The 18,481-nt window shown below is 31.7% G+C and overlaps 1 protein-coding gene across 4 annotated transcripts in view; it reads left to right on the top strand.

Annotated features, from left to right (window-relative positions):
* Positions 1-18,481, top strand: part of LOC143058214 (cys-loop ligand-gated ion channel-like) — a 45,782-nt gene that overhangs the window by 16,834 nt on the left and 10,467 nt on the right. The gene's annotated exons all lie outside the window — the stretch shown is intronic.

The following is an 18,481-nucleotide window of genomic DNA, read 5'->3' on the forward strand; positions in this document are numbered from 1 at the left end:
TCATTGTCAATTTCTAGATGTAAGTCAAGATATGAGGCCGACTTAACTGTATCTGTAGTATCCTTTATCTCTAGCTCGATGGGATAGATGCGTTCCACAGTCACCAAATTTTGAATTATTTAGTGAAAGAACATCATCTATATAGCGGAAAATAGAATTAAAGGATATTGCTAACTTCTTATCTTTTTTTCTAAGAAGTTCCTGCATGAAGTCAGCCTCATAATAATAAAGAAACAAGTCGGCAAGTAGAGGGGCACAACTCGTTCCGATTGGAATGCCGACAGTCTGTTGAAAAACACGTCCTCCGAACGTAACAAATATGTTGTCAATCAAGAAATCAAGCATCTTGATAATGTCAGTTTCAGAGAATTTTTTGTCTGAATCAGAGTGATCCTTTACAAAGTAGGATTTATCCCTCCCTAAGACTAGATACTTGTATCTACGCTGGCCATTCTATTTTATGAAGCAAAGCAATACCAACTCTTTCAATTTGTCTTTTAGTTTGGAATGTGGAATACTTGTGTAAAGAGTAAAAAAGTCAAATGTTTTAATACTATTACAAGATGAAAGAGAGTTAGATTGTATGTACTCTAAAAGATCTTTGGAATTTTAAGTATCCACATTTGATTCACGCCACCTCTAGAATAGGCAGCTTCACAATAACTTTGAAGCCCGTCTTTGATTGCTGATAAGATAGATGTTATATATTTAGAAAGAGGTTTCGTGGAGCACTTGGAAGACCCAGCAATATACCGTTGTTTGTAAGGACACTTATGTAGTTTAGGTAACTTTGAGGTAGATCGTGAACTCTAGTAAAGGATAAAAGAAACATAAATTGTCATCAATCACCCGTTTCCTTTTGTATGCATAACTTGTTTCAACTATTAAATCAAGTATACACAAAACCAAAATTTCCCCTTAATCTAAAAACATTATTTGCTACATGTCCTTTTTTTTACTCTGATAACATTAGCGTCTACCCTGTCGAAGGAGCATTGGATAAATGAATGGTCTACGTAATTCATCTACAGTGTTCGATAGCAAATTTTCCTTCTTTCGGTGTTCAATTATAAAAATGACCGTGTAATTGATATTCATGTCAACATCGAAGTGCTGAGTACTGGGCTGGTGATACCCTCATGAACAAAACGCCAACCAGCAATGGCATATAAAGTACATTCTCCATTATCGTACTATTGTTGTCCTTTCTTGTAGACACTGATGATCATTATCACTAAAATCTTTGTTGATGACGACCATAAGTCTACCTTAGATAAAGAATCATTGCTAAATATGTCGACCAGTAGTCAATATCACGATGCCGAAAGTATGTATGTGGTTGTAAACGAATGAATAGATAAGTAATAACGTAAAGTCACACTCTTACCATTATTATGACAGAAACTCTAAAAAGGCCAAGTGAATGATAATTTTAACAAATTAAAATGTCTGCTTATATCTTGGATTTTATTTCAGTCAGTTCAATAGATGAGGACACACTTTGTTCTTAAGGTAAAAAAAACATTCCTTTTATAGATATAGGAAGATGTGATGTGAGTGCTAATGAGACAACTCTCCATCCAAGTAACAGTTGATAAAAGTAAACCATTATAGGTCAAGGTACGGCTTTAACACGGAGCCTTGGCTCACACCGAACAGTAAGCTTTGAAGGGTCTTAAAAAAACCTAGTGTAAAACCACTCAAACGGGAAATCTAACGGTCTTATCTATATAAAAAATGATTATTTTCGCTAATGTTCCAGAAAATAGACAACATAAGTATGTATATACCGATATATATATAGTTCGTCAATTCATTTTCAATGTACAAATAGAGAAACAATTCAAAGGAAATGGCATGAACTTCAAACAGATCGAGACCAGAGGCGATAGCGAGAATAGTCTACTGCAAGAACAACCTTTATAACAAATTTTCCTTATATCCCATGATCAGTTACGACCAATGTAAAAGCAATAAAAGCACTATTCATATAATTGCAAATTTATCAGTCTAACGATTTGGTATACGGCAAATTGATTCTCATAAGAATATGTCGCATACCAATTTGAAAACCATTGCAAATTTAATTAATTAGAAATACTGATAAAAATCATAATCAACTGTCAACGTGCATCGTCAATCAATATTTACATAGATGAAGTCACTGAATTTGTATTGTCCGTTATATTATAACCATATATGCATTTTTTAAGATAACCTTTTCACTCGGCATACAAGACAAATTCAGTAAAACTTACGGTTTATAGAATATTGACTCTTTATGTTTAATTCTACCAAATATACGAGATGAAGATAAAGGTTTGACCGCTATACAAAGTTATCGGCAATTTGTACATTTTCCATTTGCTCTTACGCTTTATACTTGTTTGATTTTGAACATGACTTGAAATTGAAAATATCAGACAATGACGTCATAAATACGTTCAGCAACGTCACGTGTTGATTCACATATGCGTCAATTTATCAATGAACGTTCTTTCCTGGTCGTTCATATCAAAAAATTACTATCACAACGTGATGTACCCGTAAAAATACGTTTTCTTATTATTTCATTTTATTTTAATGTCTTAACAAAAACACATACATAGTTAAGACAACCTGTCGATTAAATGAATAATGGAATTTTATATTTCATCTGCCGCTCGCCCACGAGGTCTCAACAAAATAACACGTACACAGTTAAGACAACCTGCCGATAAAATACATAATCGAATTTTATATTTCATCAACTCGCCCATGAGGTTTCAATAAAAACACATACACAGTTAAGACAACCTGCCGATAAAATAAATAATGGAACTTTATGCTTCATCAACTCGCCCATGAGGTCTCGCTCGATATTTTTGCAGATGACAAAACAAAATACATCATTCTACATGTATTTAAAAGAGGTGGATGATACTATGGGGACATTTACAATTTAGAAATAGTAGAAAACTGAATGGGCCATGTCCATGTTTTACTCTTCATGAAATATCGACTATTCATTATGCATAATAAAGATATTAGTCGCACTTTATTCACTCCGTTTTTTTTAAGACAAATTGTCTATTTACAAGTAAAATCACAAAAATACTAACTCCGAGGAAAATTCAAAACGGAAAGTTCCTTATCAAATGGCAAAATCAAATGATAAAATACATCAGACGAATGGACAACAACTGTCATATTCCTAACTTAGTACAGACATTTTCAAATGTATAAAGTGGTGGTTTGCATTTGGTTTTATAGCGGTAAACCTCTCACTTGTTTGACAGTCACATCTAATTCCATTATATTTACAATCATAGCATTAATATATCTCACTGAAAATAAATTAAACATCTACAAATGTAAATTGTAAAACTTTCAAAGAATCAAAATAAATACTGATGAAACATAAAACATGACATTAAAAAAGCCTTCTGTACTTGACAGTGGCTATAAATCAGTTAATAAGATATGCTGCTGTTCAAAATAACATTCCTTACATTGCATACATATCTTTATCAAAATTTGCATTGATGTTCATGGTTGTATGCTATTAAAGTTGATTCCAATGTTACTATTATATCAAATGTGGTTATCTTCATAATTTGAAGAAGAAGCCACTAAACCACGATAGCTCAGAAGAGCATACCCCATGTTGATTTAGTAATAAGTCGGTTTTCATTATAGCTATCATATCAATCATTAGAACGATCAAGATAGTAGCTGTATGACGTCATTCAAAATTGTGCTACGGAAAATTAGAATTTTACTGAGTGTTAATTTTGACAGGAGATGTACATTTGCATATTTTTGAAGAAAAACAACAACATTTATTGCCGAATATAATGGCCACAAATCACAAAGCTCGTAATTTTGATATATTATTGATATAATATATTTAGTATTCACAATCGTTCGTGTTGATAAAAGTAAGTTTCAAGTATGCCCAAAGTATCCTCATTGACTTCTAAGTGCTAAAAGTTTTTTTTTTTTTGCCTTATGTCAAGGATGACAATTATAACTAAACTTTCTTTCATCAAAGTTCGTCTCAATGATAGACACTGTTCTAAGCAAAAAAAGCCCTAACCCGATGTGCTATCCCTCTTTGACTGTTATTCACTTATTATTTTTAAAGATATTCCAAACCTTTCTTTTTCATTAGATACACAATTTCTTCTATATGATATTGTCCGACTGATTTGAATCATGCATCTTACAATAGAATTTCGTAGGGTGAGCTTTGTAGATTTCATCATTTAGCGTCATACACAGTACATGATCGTGACAATAATCAAAGCAGTAAAACCATCAATACAAAATAAATAAGGAAAAAAAAATCAATGACGGAGCGAACGTTCTTAAGGTCACGGAGTCAAACTACTAGTGTTGGTCGACAAGTATTATTATATGTACCTTTCTATAAGAAGTGAAATAGAATAGGTCTTCATCATGCTCTGTATATCTACATAGTGAGCTACTTATATACAAGAAAATATTGCCATACATAATTATCATCCCGTGCATTTTCAATAGAATTCCTGTTCCAAGATTTTTCTTTTGAAGTGCTATTTGAAACTTTGCAGACATAACTGAAATAAAATACTACTGAATATGATAGTGCAATTGGTTTGTACTTTATTTAGACAAAAAAAAATCACCAATACGTGTACCGTAATAATAAAACATAATTAAATTTTTAAAGCCTGTTATATTTAAGAGTGCTCTTTTATCTTTTAATGATAAATTTTCAAATGTCTTTGGAATATCTTTCTTTTATTAGCCTAATCAATCTACATAGTTAGATTTGTATTTTTCCGGAGCTCCTTCATGAGATATGATTACATGAACACTTGTTGAAAAATAGATATATTTGTTTTTACATAAATAAGGCCGTTAGTTTTCTCGTTTGAATTGTTTTACATTGTCATTTCGGGGTCTTTTATAGCTGACTATGTGGTATTGGCTTATTATCTTCGAGTTCTTCCAATGAAGATGTCTTCACCGGGCATCCCGAACATTGCAGTATAATAAAACAGTCCTGGTGTGGGTTTTAACTTTCAAACGATCAATAAACTAAGTAAGTTTACCTCAGGTAAAAAAAGGCAAATGAGTTACTTAACGACGACAAAAGGCAGGATGACAATTTGTGTAAAAAAAAGTCAGGATAAACTTATAAAAAAGGCAGGACAGTATTGAATGAAAAATAAAAATAAAAAACGGAAATTACAATTAAAAAAAATGCATGTCAAATTTTTGTATCCAAGGTTGAAGTCAGATTGGTTATCATTTTTGAAATAACCAGTTGATGCAATAGTTTTTAACACGAACAAATATATATGTAAAAAAAAAAAACCAAACAAACACAACATTGCACAATGATGAAACAGATACCTCAATATATGACTCAATACATACATTAAGTGAATATATAAGATGATCTAAGATGTATGGGCATGTTGGCATTAACTTTGACTTACTAAACAATAATCATAGGTTAGGCGATATGCCATTTTCTATGACGTTGTTGTTTATCTAGATAAAAATAAAACAGCTGAAGTCATCAGGTATTTAGTGGTTCTTGTCCTCACATACTCCATAGGTGTGGGTGACAACGCGGCAGAAACTTGGGCCACAACCTTTGGTTGACAATGAGGTCAGAACTTTGGCCAAAATTTGTGGGGGACCAACATTAATATTAATGTATGCACCATTCGTAGGAATGTGTATGAAAACAACACGATATGTTATTCTAGTGCGTTAAGATGACCGATTTTGCGGGTTAATACCTGGATGACATTTTTTTTTCAATCCCATGTCAAGGGGAAGACAATTTCTTAAATTTCACCATCGGATGTTGACCAAGAAACAATCGATTATTAAAGGACAATGAATGAAATTTGATTTTAAAGACAATGATAAAGTTTTACGTTTTATACTCACGTCCTTTTTAAAAGAAAAAAGTAAAATCCCCAAAATACCGAAGAATAAGGAAAGTCCCTAATCCAATGGCAAAATCAAAAGGTCAAACGTATTGTTGATGATGGATTACACCATAAAGATTCAGAATGATACTTGAATGACCATCACGCGTATCTAGTGCAGGGAAAATTGCTTGTTAACACATTTGTATATAATATACTAGATATAATGATGATAACGCCAGTCTGTTATATACAAATATATTTCATACATATATACAACAATAATTATCAATTAGGTCAAGATGAGGACATACAGAACCTCATCTTTTCAGTCAATTTCATTAACATATGCCTTGAGGTAGTCTTATTTCTAATAGACAAATTAACCGTTATATGAAGGTACAAATATAATGATTAATGTCTAGAAATGTAATGGTTTTAACGTTTCATTTGAAGTCTATTTTGGTTGTTCATTCATTAAACCTTAATTGATGATGTATATCAATACTCAGGAGATGTTATTCAAAACAATTTCTACGCTTTTTTCAACTCATTACAAAAATAGAAGAAGAGGAAAAACTTTCAGAGTCTATGAAAGACAGACAGATGATTATCATTAAGAAACTACCATAACATAAAGGGGGAATGGAGGAAATCATACTCCACGAACCTGACCCAATACTAATTGTTAAGTTGGTTTGTAGTAATGTGCATGCCATTCATTTCATTCATATCTAAAATTTGCAAGATTGTCTCATTGTATAATGAAGTCGATTTTCCAATGATTTGATATACGGAAAAATATAATTGAAAATAGTTTCTGTAATTTCTAGATAATAAAATGGATATTGTGAGTGAATAGGTCCAATTTATACACCAATAAATTCCTTTGAAGAGAAGTTGAATCCCATTATACCTTTCTGTTTGAGAAAATAAGATTGTATAAGTTTAAGAATCGTTCGATTAATGTTATTTAACTTTTAAAATCCAAATTCAATAAAGTCATATCATTTTTGGTACAGTTGTCATTGTTTACAACGTCTAACGGTGTTATGGTTTTAACGTTTCATTTGAAGTCTATTTCGTTGATCATTTATTAAACCTAAATTGATGATGTATATCAATACCCAGGAGATGTTATTCAAAAGTATGTCTACACTATTTTAAACTCATTACAAAAATAGAAGAAAAAAAAACTAAGAAATGTACAGTCTATGAAAGACTGATAAATGAATGGTTATCTATCTAAAGAAACTACCATAGCATAAAGGAGGATAGGAGGAAAATATCTTCACGAACCTGACCCAATAGCAATTGTTAAGTTATTTTTTGTAATGTGCATGCCATTCATTTCATTCATATTTGAAATTTGTAAGATTGTCTTATTGTACAATGAACTCGATTTTCCAATGATTGATATACATAAAAACATAATTGAAAATAGTTTTTGTAATTTCTAGATGATACAAGGTATATTGAGAGTAAAACATTTGTTGTTTACATCGATAATATACCTGTCATAAAAATCATAAGCTAAATTTGATTTATTATCATAATGGAATTTCTACGTTATGTTTAAAAGTCAGTTGATCTGTGTTGAGGGTTTTATTTCCAGAAATTACAACTATTTTCTCTTCAACTTTGTACTTGTTTGGCTTTATAAATATTTTGATATGAGCGTCACTGATGAGTCTTATGTAGACGAAACGCGCGTCTGGCGTAATTAATTATAATCATGGTACAATTGATCTGTTTTCATCTACCATTCATTCACTTGCAAAACTATTTCACTTATGAAAACTATGTTAATATATTTTAACTGAGGCTACGACTTCATCTGGAAAAGTTGATGTTCGACAATTATTATCATTATGGAGAGCAATGTTGATTTTATGTTTTTGAACGATTTGAGATCTAAGCTTATTCGACATTACTAAATTATAATCTTGGTACCTTTGATGACTATTTGACCATAAATTCAGCTGATGACGTTCAACTTCAGTTAAAATCCCTCTTTATCATATTAAGACAAGGGATCTATGGATATAAATTGTTCTGCCATTTGAATAAGATGAAAGGTTGACAACAATGTTTTTGTATTGGTTTCACATCATTTTTCTTTTCCGACTTTTTTTTGTTTGCGAGTAAATTGGTCCAACTTATACACCAATATATTCCTTTAAAGAGAAATTGAATCCTATAATAACTTTCAACTTTTGATTATAAGATTGTTAAAGTGAAAGGCCCAGTGAATCAAAATTATTTCAATTTTTAAATCTAGATTAAAAAAAAGCATTGATATTATTTGAAGTAAAGTTTGCATTGCTAACAATGACAATGTTTCATTGGTTATGCTTCACTATTGCAAAAATGGAATTATTTGAACTAGTTTCTTATTGGATATAATTGATAAAAAATAGTTCTCTGCTTTGAATTACTCTATTATTATCTTGTTCCGTTATTATCTTTATATGCGGAAGGTTCGGTTTGGTTTAGATATTCATCAACAAATGCATCAGATATATAATATAATTTGATAAAAAATAATTGATGCCAAAATACATGGTGTATATATAATCCCATAAAAATTATAAGAATGGCATCGATTCAAGTAATAAACATAACGTATAACGGTAATGAAAGCATACATAAACAATCCATTCATGTTCACTTGTAATCAAAACAAAGTGTTAATATTATGTTGTGTTTCTTTCAATATGTTCTTTGTATTAAAACAAGAGGTTGTGAGTTGTTAATTAACATATTAAATACGAAATAATGATATATGTGTTCTTTTACCCCTCTGTCTATAGTTCTGACGTCATATATACCTTTTTAAATATAATTGATTAAAAGAAGTACACATGCAACATTAAACCTTTTTTCGCATAATATGTTTTGAGTTCGTTTTATTTTAATTATAAGAAGTTTTAATTGAGCGAAAAGATTTCTAACGCAAAATGTTTTTACTGGCACTAGAATTGTATATTGAAGTGGAAATATTCTCAAATATTAGCCTTTTGATAAATTATTTATACATTTTTGTTATGTCATTAGACTGCCTAGCCATTGTAATTAGTGTAGTAAAAGACTACTTTGATTTTGGTTTTTACATTAAGATTGCAAACTTTCTCTTTATTTAGCGTGTCTGTTATATGTGTCTACTGCATATAAAAAGGTATTATGCATTTTTTTATACTTCAATAAATATAACATTGCAGTTAGCTTGGTTATCTTTATTATTAGAGCAAGCAAAAGTATAATTAAATGAAAACACGACGTTATTAGTTCCCTGCCTCCGTTAAAGAACCGGAACAGTAAACAAGCTATATGATAAAAAAGGTCATCAAAATTGGCCTTATCAATATGAGTTCAACTTTGTCTGAGGGTGTAGAAACCTTAGATTCTTTATAAATTATATAAATTATAAAAACGGCTGGTTTTAGAAAGGTTTGTTATTGATTCATGACAAGAAGTAGTAGTAGAATAATGCCAAATATATCGGATTTCCGTCACTTACTTCGTGTTCTGTTGACATTTCATTGGTTTCATTACACCCCCCCCCCCCCCCCCCCAAAAAAAAAAGAAACAAAGCTCACTTGAAATGTTGCAACATTGTTAACCTAAGAGTTTTGTAGATATCATCCCTTTAGATCGTGATTACAATAAATGTGTTGTGTGCTACGTTGAATACAAAAACGAGAAAATATTGAACTACATAGTTTAAACATAAACGTTACTATAAGTGTAACCAATATTTTAATTTAGAAACAGATAAATAAATATGAACATAAATACAATACATGGATTGGAAAACAAGTGCCAAGTCACTTATACAAATTCCTCTCGTTACTATTATAAGTAGTATAAGTAGAAACAGTAGTAATAGAAATTGCATACCAGACAAAGATATCAGGTGTCCTCAACCTTTTTCGTATACTGATTACATTTACATATCGAATTGTTCCTTAAGTCGTAACTACAATCCCCTCCCTTTCATGAATGTGACCTACCGAATTAGACTATTTACCGGATTTGTTATCACATAAGCAACGCGACGGGTGCAACATGTGGAGGAAGATCTGCCTACCCTTCCGGAGCACCTGAGATCACCCCTAGTTTTGGTGGGGTTCGTGTTGCTTATTCTTTAGTTTTCTATATTTTGTCATGTGTACTATTGTTTTTCTGTTTGTCTTTTTCATTTTTAGCCATAGCGTTGTCAGTTTATTTTCGATTTATGAGCTTGACTGCCCCTCTGGTATCTTTCGTCCCTCTTTTATATAGGTTGCACTGTCTTCTCCCCAGTATCCTGGAATCGTTGCAATATGGTATTCGTCGATTGATTAATAACAGTAACCCCAATATTCATAAATGCTGATTTAAACACACATACAGGCATACAGGCACGATATACTGTTTTTAACAACTTAAGTTCATGATATCAACAGATAGTTTGTGCTTTACTTTTGCAAGAAGAAAGAGGAAATTAATCTGTTAAAATAAAATTACATGGAAACTGCTGATTTGCAGGTGTTTTTGGTTAATTATATCAATAACCAACTGTTGAATATAATAAAGCATTGACCTTAATCTTTATTTCGGGAAAATGCTTTGAGAAAGATTTTAAATGTTCCCACATGCATTCATCAGCTAGATTTATGCACAAGAAATAAATATGTGACGTCAAATCACAGGCTAGTTTTAATAAAAGAACAGGATTTCATAAACTATAAAATGTTGCAGTTGTCGATTTTTGTGTTTCTTAGTGATAAAAAAAATCTACAGGTGTTAATAATAAAGACAATGATAAATTAACAGAAGGTTAACACAAAGTTTGTGTTACACAAAGAATTAATCAATTGGATGTTTGTTAAAACGGTCGCTTTTTATAAATTGATTATCAAAGCAGTGACCTATGCTTGTAACAAAGAGAAGAAAAAAATCATGCCTGTTATAGTTAGATTTGCAATTAGAGATACTTTTTACAAGCCTACAAGACCTACGTATGCCAAATTTCGCGTTTTTTCGATAGCCATAGGTTGTTGCATGGGGAGGGGACACTTCCTCAATACATAGTGATAGGACGTTTCGATTGAATAGCTCACTTTTTCGAGTTCAAAAATATGTGAATAGGTAGGGAAAACTATTAGAAATTTATGATAACTATAAGTATAAAAAATAAGATGTGGTATGATTGCCAATGAGACAACCGTCCAAAATGCCACAGAAATTAACAACTATAGGTCACCGTACGGCCTTCAACAATGAGCAAAGCCCATACCGCATAGTCAGCTATAGAAAAGGCACCGAAATGACAATGTAAAACAATTCAAACGAGAAAACAAACGGCCTTATTTATATATATGTCGTGTACATGTTATTATTTTGTACAGGTTATTACTTGTACAAACATTTTGTACAAATAACTACTTGTGTGATGCCATCATACAAGTTATTACTTGTACAAATACAATTGTACAAGTAATTACTTGTCCATTGTTTATTGAGAAAAAGATAACTTGTACAAATCATTATTCTACCTTGGCCTATTTCTTGACTACAACAAAACTTTTCCTTTAAAAATAATTTATTATAAGTGCATTAGTATAAACTTGAAACATTTTAGAAATTTGTATTTGATTAATATGGTAGCCAATTTGTACAGTATGACCACATCTTGAAAGGGTATGTTCAATTACATGTTTCCTCCTTTTCGTCTTCTTCCAAAGATCTTGCACAAAATTCAGAGGGGTCTTTGCAAGACCATTCTTATTAAAAGGAATGTCTAACATTTCTGCTAAAACCTTTTCTACCTGGATTTGCAATACTGTCATGTATACTTATAAGTCTGCTTCTTATGACGTTTTAGTTAAACATCAAGTTAAAACACATGAAGTAAGAGTCTTAGCCTCTTCTTAGAACATTTTTAATGCCTTCTCTATGTCGGAAATCATGTCAATTGGTTTTTGGAGGTCAAATAGTGCCTATTATAACCATTATTTACGGTACATGCCTCTTCATTGTGACAACCTCTATTCTTTAGTACCTTATGTTGCTGCTCAGCAGGTTTGTTTTCCTCCTCCTAGTGAGGGGGATTCAGAGCTTCGTTATATTCTGTTATCTAAATTTATGAAGATGAGGTATTTAATGTAATAAAAATCTTTTTTTTTTTTTAATTAACATTAGTTTTGTAAATTAAATACTCACCTTCATAAAAAAAATGAAAACAACACGTTTAATAATTTCTTGTGTCCGAAGCGCTTTTCTGGATTTACCTTTATCAGGAACGCTCAGAGCAAAACATTTGAAATCCAAAGATGTATAACTACCGAAACCGTTGAACAATTATATGCCAAAAATACCTAAAATAAATAGCCAAATTCCTCTTCAAAGCCAACTTTGCCTGAGGGAGTTGAAGCCTTACTAGTTTCTTAAAGAATTGGGACAACATCCCTAATGCGCCTCGAAATGAGGAACTCAAAAGTCACGTGTAAAGAAAAAATCTCTGTGTAGTGATATTGGACATGTTTCTATTTTTAACAAATGACTGAACTTAATTATTTGTGGTGATTAGGAAAGAAGAGGAACATAGAATAAATGTGTAAAAACTATGGAGCTCTTGAATGTGTTCAAAGTATTAAATTTTCAAAGAACTTATTGTGTTAAAAAGGGGATATTTTACCACAAGGAGCAGTATCACAAAAGGATGTTCGGGGTTTGCTAATTTACGGAAAAAGTAATCTCACTTCGTACCCCGAAAATTTAACTACATATGTGAAAATGTCACAGCTTCGAAACGAGCTATCATACATATCCAAGTTTACGATATGGACTGAGCTACAGGAAAAAACGTTACCATTACCGCCTATGTAAAAACAATTAAAGATATTGAGCCAATTATAAATTTATAAATCAGAGGTCCCTCCCCCTTCCCTTTGTTCTCCTTAGTGCCTGGCATTTCAAGGAACACATGATGAAGGCTTAGGACGCGCAGGTGTCAGGTGGAAGAGGTTGTCACGGGGTCATGGTTCTATTTCTGGCTGGTTTTCAGTTGAATAATGCAGCGAGTGGACTGATATCTTAATTTATGAAGGTGAGTATTTAATTTAAAAAACTAAATTTTAATTCTAAAAATTTGATTTTCATGAACACACGAGAATAACTGACACTGGTCTGAATGATTAAGAATTGAACAATTCCATAAAAAAGGAAGTAAATAAATAATTATAATTAAAACACAAAGTCAGAGAACAATTGAATATTTCCCTCCATTGGCAAAATCAAAATAATTGGAAGAGTTTCATTTTATTTATTCCTTTCAGTGACTTTGTCACTTTGCACCAGTAGTCCGTATTTAAGTGGCATCTAGTTGTTCAACCCAATATGCTCAAAGTGTCATGTTTGCTTTAGTTATTACTTAAAAAGCAGATAGAAGGAAGAAACAAACAAAAAAGATAGGGAGTTGTACAAGTTATTATCTTTTTATCAACAAAAACTGTACAGGTAATTACTCGTACAATTATATTTGTACAAGTAATAACTTGTATGATGTCATCGAGTGTTGTTGGTTCGACTCTCGATTTGCTAGTGCAAAACGCTTTTCCATTTATGTTCCTATTTGCAGCGTTGATAACTATTTATACCACTGGGTCGATGCCACTTCTGGTCGACGTTTCGTCCCCGAGTGTATCACCAGCCCAGTAGTCAACACTCTGACATGAATATCAATAATGTGGTCATTTTTATAAATTGATTATCAAAGCAGTGAATTATGCTTGTAACAAAGAGAAAAAAATCTTGCCTGTTATAGTTAGATTTGCAATTAGAGATAATTTTTACAAGCCTACGTATGCCAAATTACGTGTTTTCTTCGATAGCCATAGGTTGTTGTCCGGGGGAGGGGGCACTACCTCAATACACTGTGATATGAAGTTTCGATTGAATAGCTTACTTTTTCGAGTACAAAATATGTGAATAGGTAAGGGAAACTATCAGAAATATATGATAACTATAAGGTCAACATAAGGAATCTAAGCTCCGAGCAAAGGTGATTGGTATAAACATTGAACGACAAAAATATGTGACGTATATAATTTTCTGACGTCAGACACGCGAATCAATGAATGTGTTTGTAGATAGATGTTTTTGTGTTCAGTTAAATTGTTCCTTTTAAAATTGTTACACGATGATGACTGCTGTACCCATATTTTGACTATTTTATTTTAATATGTCTGTTAAGTTCACGCATCATTGTAAACATAACGAAATTTGATGAGACTGTCAACAAAGTGAGAGGTTAAGCACTATAAAACCAGGTTTAATCCACCATTTTCTACATTTAAAAATGCCTGTACCAAGTCAGGAATATGACAGTTCTTGTCCATTCGTTTTTGATGAGTTTTGTCTTTAGATTTTGCCATGTGATTATGGACTTTCCGATTTGATTTTCCTCTGAGTTCAATATTTTTGTGATTTTACTTTTTATAACGAGTTCATAAAACCCAACCAATGTGGAAAAAGGTTCCATTTTGTCTATGCTATATAAAAGGGTATACACTTTGAAAATCTACATTATATCAAAATGGTAGGGTAACAAAACCCGTGCGGCACCCCCAACAATTACGTATTGAATTGCCGATCCCCCTCAATCCCCGAGGATTGTTGGTTTGACTCTCAATTTTCTAGTGCAAAACGCTCTCCTATTTCTGTTTCAATTTGCAGCTTTTTAAGTATGGAATCTAAAAGGTGTGTTAAGGTGACAATCCTTCTTGCTAGACCAGAAAAGAGGGACAACACAATCGAAAATCCTCGTGCTTAATCGGGAAGGGGGAACAACACAATCGGTGATCCTCGTGCTTAATCGGGAAGGGGGAACAACACAATCGGTGATCCTCGAAATAATCTGCTACTTGTTCAGTAGGAGGTATAGAATCAGCCGAATCAAGAGATGGTTATTGTTTTTATCTCGTTCTGTTGATTTATAACGTCTGTTTTTTTTCAGTTCTAATGAACTTCTCCTTTTCTAATTTACCTTCGAACTCTGTATTTTTGCTACTTTGTCAGAAGACACACACTTTTCCAAGTCTAGACTTCACATATCCACTTCCACCTAAGAGGTTTAGTTAGCTATAAAACCAGGTTTTATTCCCCATTTTCTATATAAGAAAATACCTGTACCAAGTGAGGAATATAAAAGTTGTTATCCATTCGTATGATGTGTTTGAGTTTTACTCGGAGTTAGGTATTTTTGATATTTTACTTTTTAATTAATTTTACTGAAGACAATGTTGTTTTTATGCAAGCTTCGAATTTTACAATCATTTAAATTTTACAAATGATTCTATAATTCTAAAAACTCATTTTGGTGGTTTTGTTCATTTAAAATTGAGAATGGAAATTATGAATGTGTCAAAGAGACAACAACCCGACCGAATATTTTGTTTTGTTTTAGAGAACTAGTATCTTTCAACGTTTTGTATTTATCGACTTCGAATATCTCAACAATAAAACACATTTATGATGACTTATCATATTTATGGTGCATATCTGTCCAAATAAAGTACCCATGAGCATTTAACATTGAAGAATATGCAAATGTTCGTCATTTCGTATTCAATCACTTGGGAAATTATTGACATTTCCAAACCTTTTCATCATAGTTATGTAGTCAGGGGGATTACAGATCGTTCGTTCTCAATTATACAGTTAGCTATAGTGATATCATTTACTTATGTAATAAAACAATGTTCGGTGTTTGTTATATGTTGTGGAATGTTTGTTGTCCAATAGCATTTATCAATGTAATCATTGTAATAGTTTTATGATAAAACAGTTTATATTAATTGTATGAAGGTGATACCTAATACATATTTATGTAATCAATTCAATTATTGTAATTTGTTTTTATAAAATTGGTTTTATTAATTGTATGAAGGTGATACCTTATACATATATATGTAATCAATTCAATTATTGTAACATTTTTTTTTATATAAAATTGGTTTTATTAATTGTATGAAGGTGATACCTTATAGATATGTATGAAATCAATGCAATCATTGCAACATTTTTGGATAAAATTGTTTTTTATTAATTGTATGAAGGTGATACCAAATAAATATTCATATAAAATATTATTAGTAAGCAAAATGTCATTTAGTGATACAATGTTGTTGAAAAATACCTAAGGGACTATCAAAACGAACAAGTCGAAAAGAAAAATGTTGAAAACTTGGGGAACAGAAGCAATCATTTATACGGAGGACACATTTCATTAGTTTATATTTCCAATTATATAAAAATTAATGTGCCTAATAAATTTACAATGCAAATGTTGCGATTGACTTCCAGTGCACCCAGGATATTTAAAGAGTTAAAAAAGATATATTAAAAAAAAAGGATTTATCCCGAAAAATAAAGAGATGTTTCAATACACTACAAAATAAAAATAAGAATAAAAGCAAATGAAGATTAATATTAGGAATGCAGAAATGTTTCCTCGTTTTTTGTTTTAGAATGTCTTGTTTCTCGATAACAACGAAAGATGACGAACAGAAAAATTAAGTCTACAAAAGCAACTGACAGCATCAAGCTAATATTTTCAAAACATTTCCTCTAAAGTTCACCTTATATAACTAATAATACAGTCGATGGACTTTTATTGGTTGGATTTTGTGGTGATGAATCGTTAGGTTTAGGTTCCATTGACAGATCGTTTTATGTTTATGGTCCTGGTATTCAAGATTTTACAACTTATGATTTTCGTTTTCACAATCCATAATCGTTTTGGTATCTTCTCTGGTTTTTTAGTCTGAATAATTCATATCATCAATTTTAACATTATAGTATGAGAAGACACCTAAATATTGTGTTTGAGTTTAAAAATTATTTCTAAATATTTTCTTGGGGAACATTTAGTCATGTTCAGACATTTACCTTCCAGTTTTGTTCACAGAATTTCCAGAAATTAAATTGTTTATTAAATATGTAATGACCTTATCTTTGTGGACTGTTAGACAAATTCACAAACAAAACTAGAATGTCGTCCACTCTGTGAAATTACGTATTTTGTAATATTCCTTCTTGTAATATTTGTACTACGTAGTGTAAGCCGCACAACAGGATAGGCTAGCGAGGTTGATATCCTTCCCCTTTTTCAAGTCTTACTCGTTTTCAAAATCACGCTATTACCGTGGTTGTTTCTCTTGGATTTTTTATTCTAAATTGGGAGATTTGACAATCAGGCAAACTGCTCTTGTGTCTTATTTCTCCGAACTGGACGCATAGGAAAAATGATTGAAAGACCGACAATTATCTATGTATCTATTGTGCATTCTTGTTCATTGGTTAAGTTAAAAATATCGTTACAGTTTAAAAGAAAAATCACTAGTAAAGGAGAGGCTTGTATTTTGCATACTGTATATAAAACAAATGAACTATAGCTGTGAAAATATTCAGTTCTCTTTTCGAGATCAGACGTTTATCAAATAATCCTTGTACAAATTGAACCCTCAGTGGCAGATCCAGGGGTGCCAACCCTCTTTTTGACCGATAAATGCATTTGAATTGGAACATATAGTTGACCCCCCCCCCCCCCCCCCGCCCTGGTATCCTGTGTTGGGAACCCACTTTTTTTAAAATGGCTGGATCCGCCTCGACCCTAAGATGGATCGAGATGTTCTAAAAAAACGTGATTTAAAAATATTGTGGGTTGAAATGTATTTACCACAGACATGTCAGTCATCAACATACAATGAAACTATACAAATTGCATGTGACTTGTCAGAACGTGTTACTATTCCATTACGATGATAAGATTGGTAAAAGCATTTGATGTTTATGACATGTGTGTGGTATTTAATGCAGCTTCGATATTCGTTTTTGTATAAGAATCATGACTGTGATAATAGAATATTTATAATGGATTGTCTCCCATGTATAGTTTGCCACCATTGGAGTTGCCCTTTTGGGACTTTTTAATTGGCGGATTGTTTTCCTGTTGCTACATTGCACACTATGTTTACCCATACCATATTAAAGCTTTTAATATTTTAGAGCGATATGGAAATAATGTCTAAAAGTATGTCTATCTAATGGATATTACATTCATGCTTTTTTATTGCACAACGGTCCATAATCCGGCTGAAATGTCAGTGTTAATTGGTATGGAGAGGAAACAGATATATATTAAATCGTTAAAGACATATGGATTATTTTTGTTAAAACTGTTTACTAACAAAGATATCGAAAACTTTGCTCTCTAAATAAGATAGAGCGTATGGCACATAATGATCTTTACCAGTGACAAAACTTTGTTCGGAATATATTTTGTTTAATCTATTGAAGTAATAAACCAATATTGATATTATGCAACGAAGTGCCTGCTGTGTAGGATATTCTGCTGTGTAATTAATGACAATTCATAACTTGTTATATTATTTTGCATTACAAATTTGATAAAATATCATCGGCTCATGAAAAAGTTAGAGTATTCCGAAAGGAGCAAAATGAGTTCACTCAAAGCCATTACAAAAAAAGTTGTCTGTAACAATCACTTTATGTGGTATTTC

This window comes from Mytilus galloprovincialis, chromosome 14 (assembly GCF_965363235.1).
Source record: "Mytilus galloprovincialis chromosome 14, xbMytGall1.hap1.1, whole genome shotgun sequence".
NCBI classification, from domain to species: domain Eukaryota; kingdom Metazoa; phylum Mollusca; class Bivalvia; order Mytilida; family Mytilidae; genus Mytilus; species Mytilus galloprovincialis.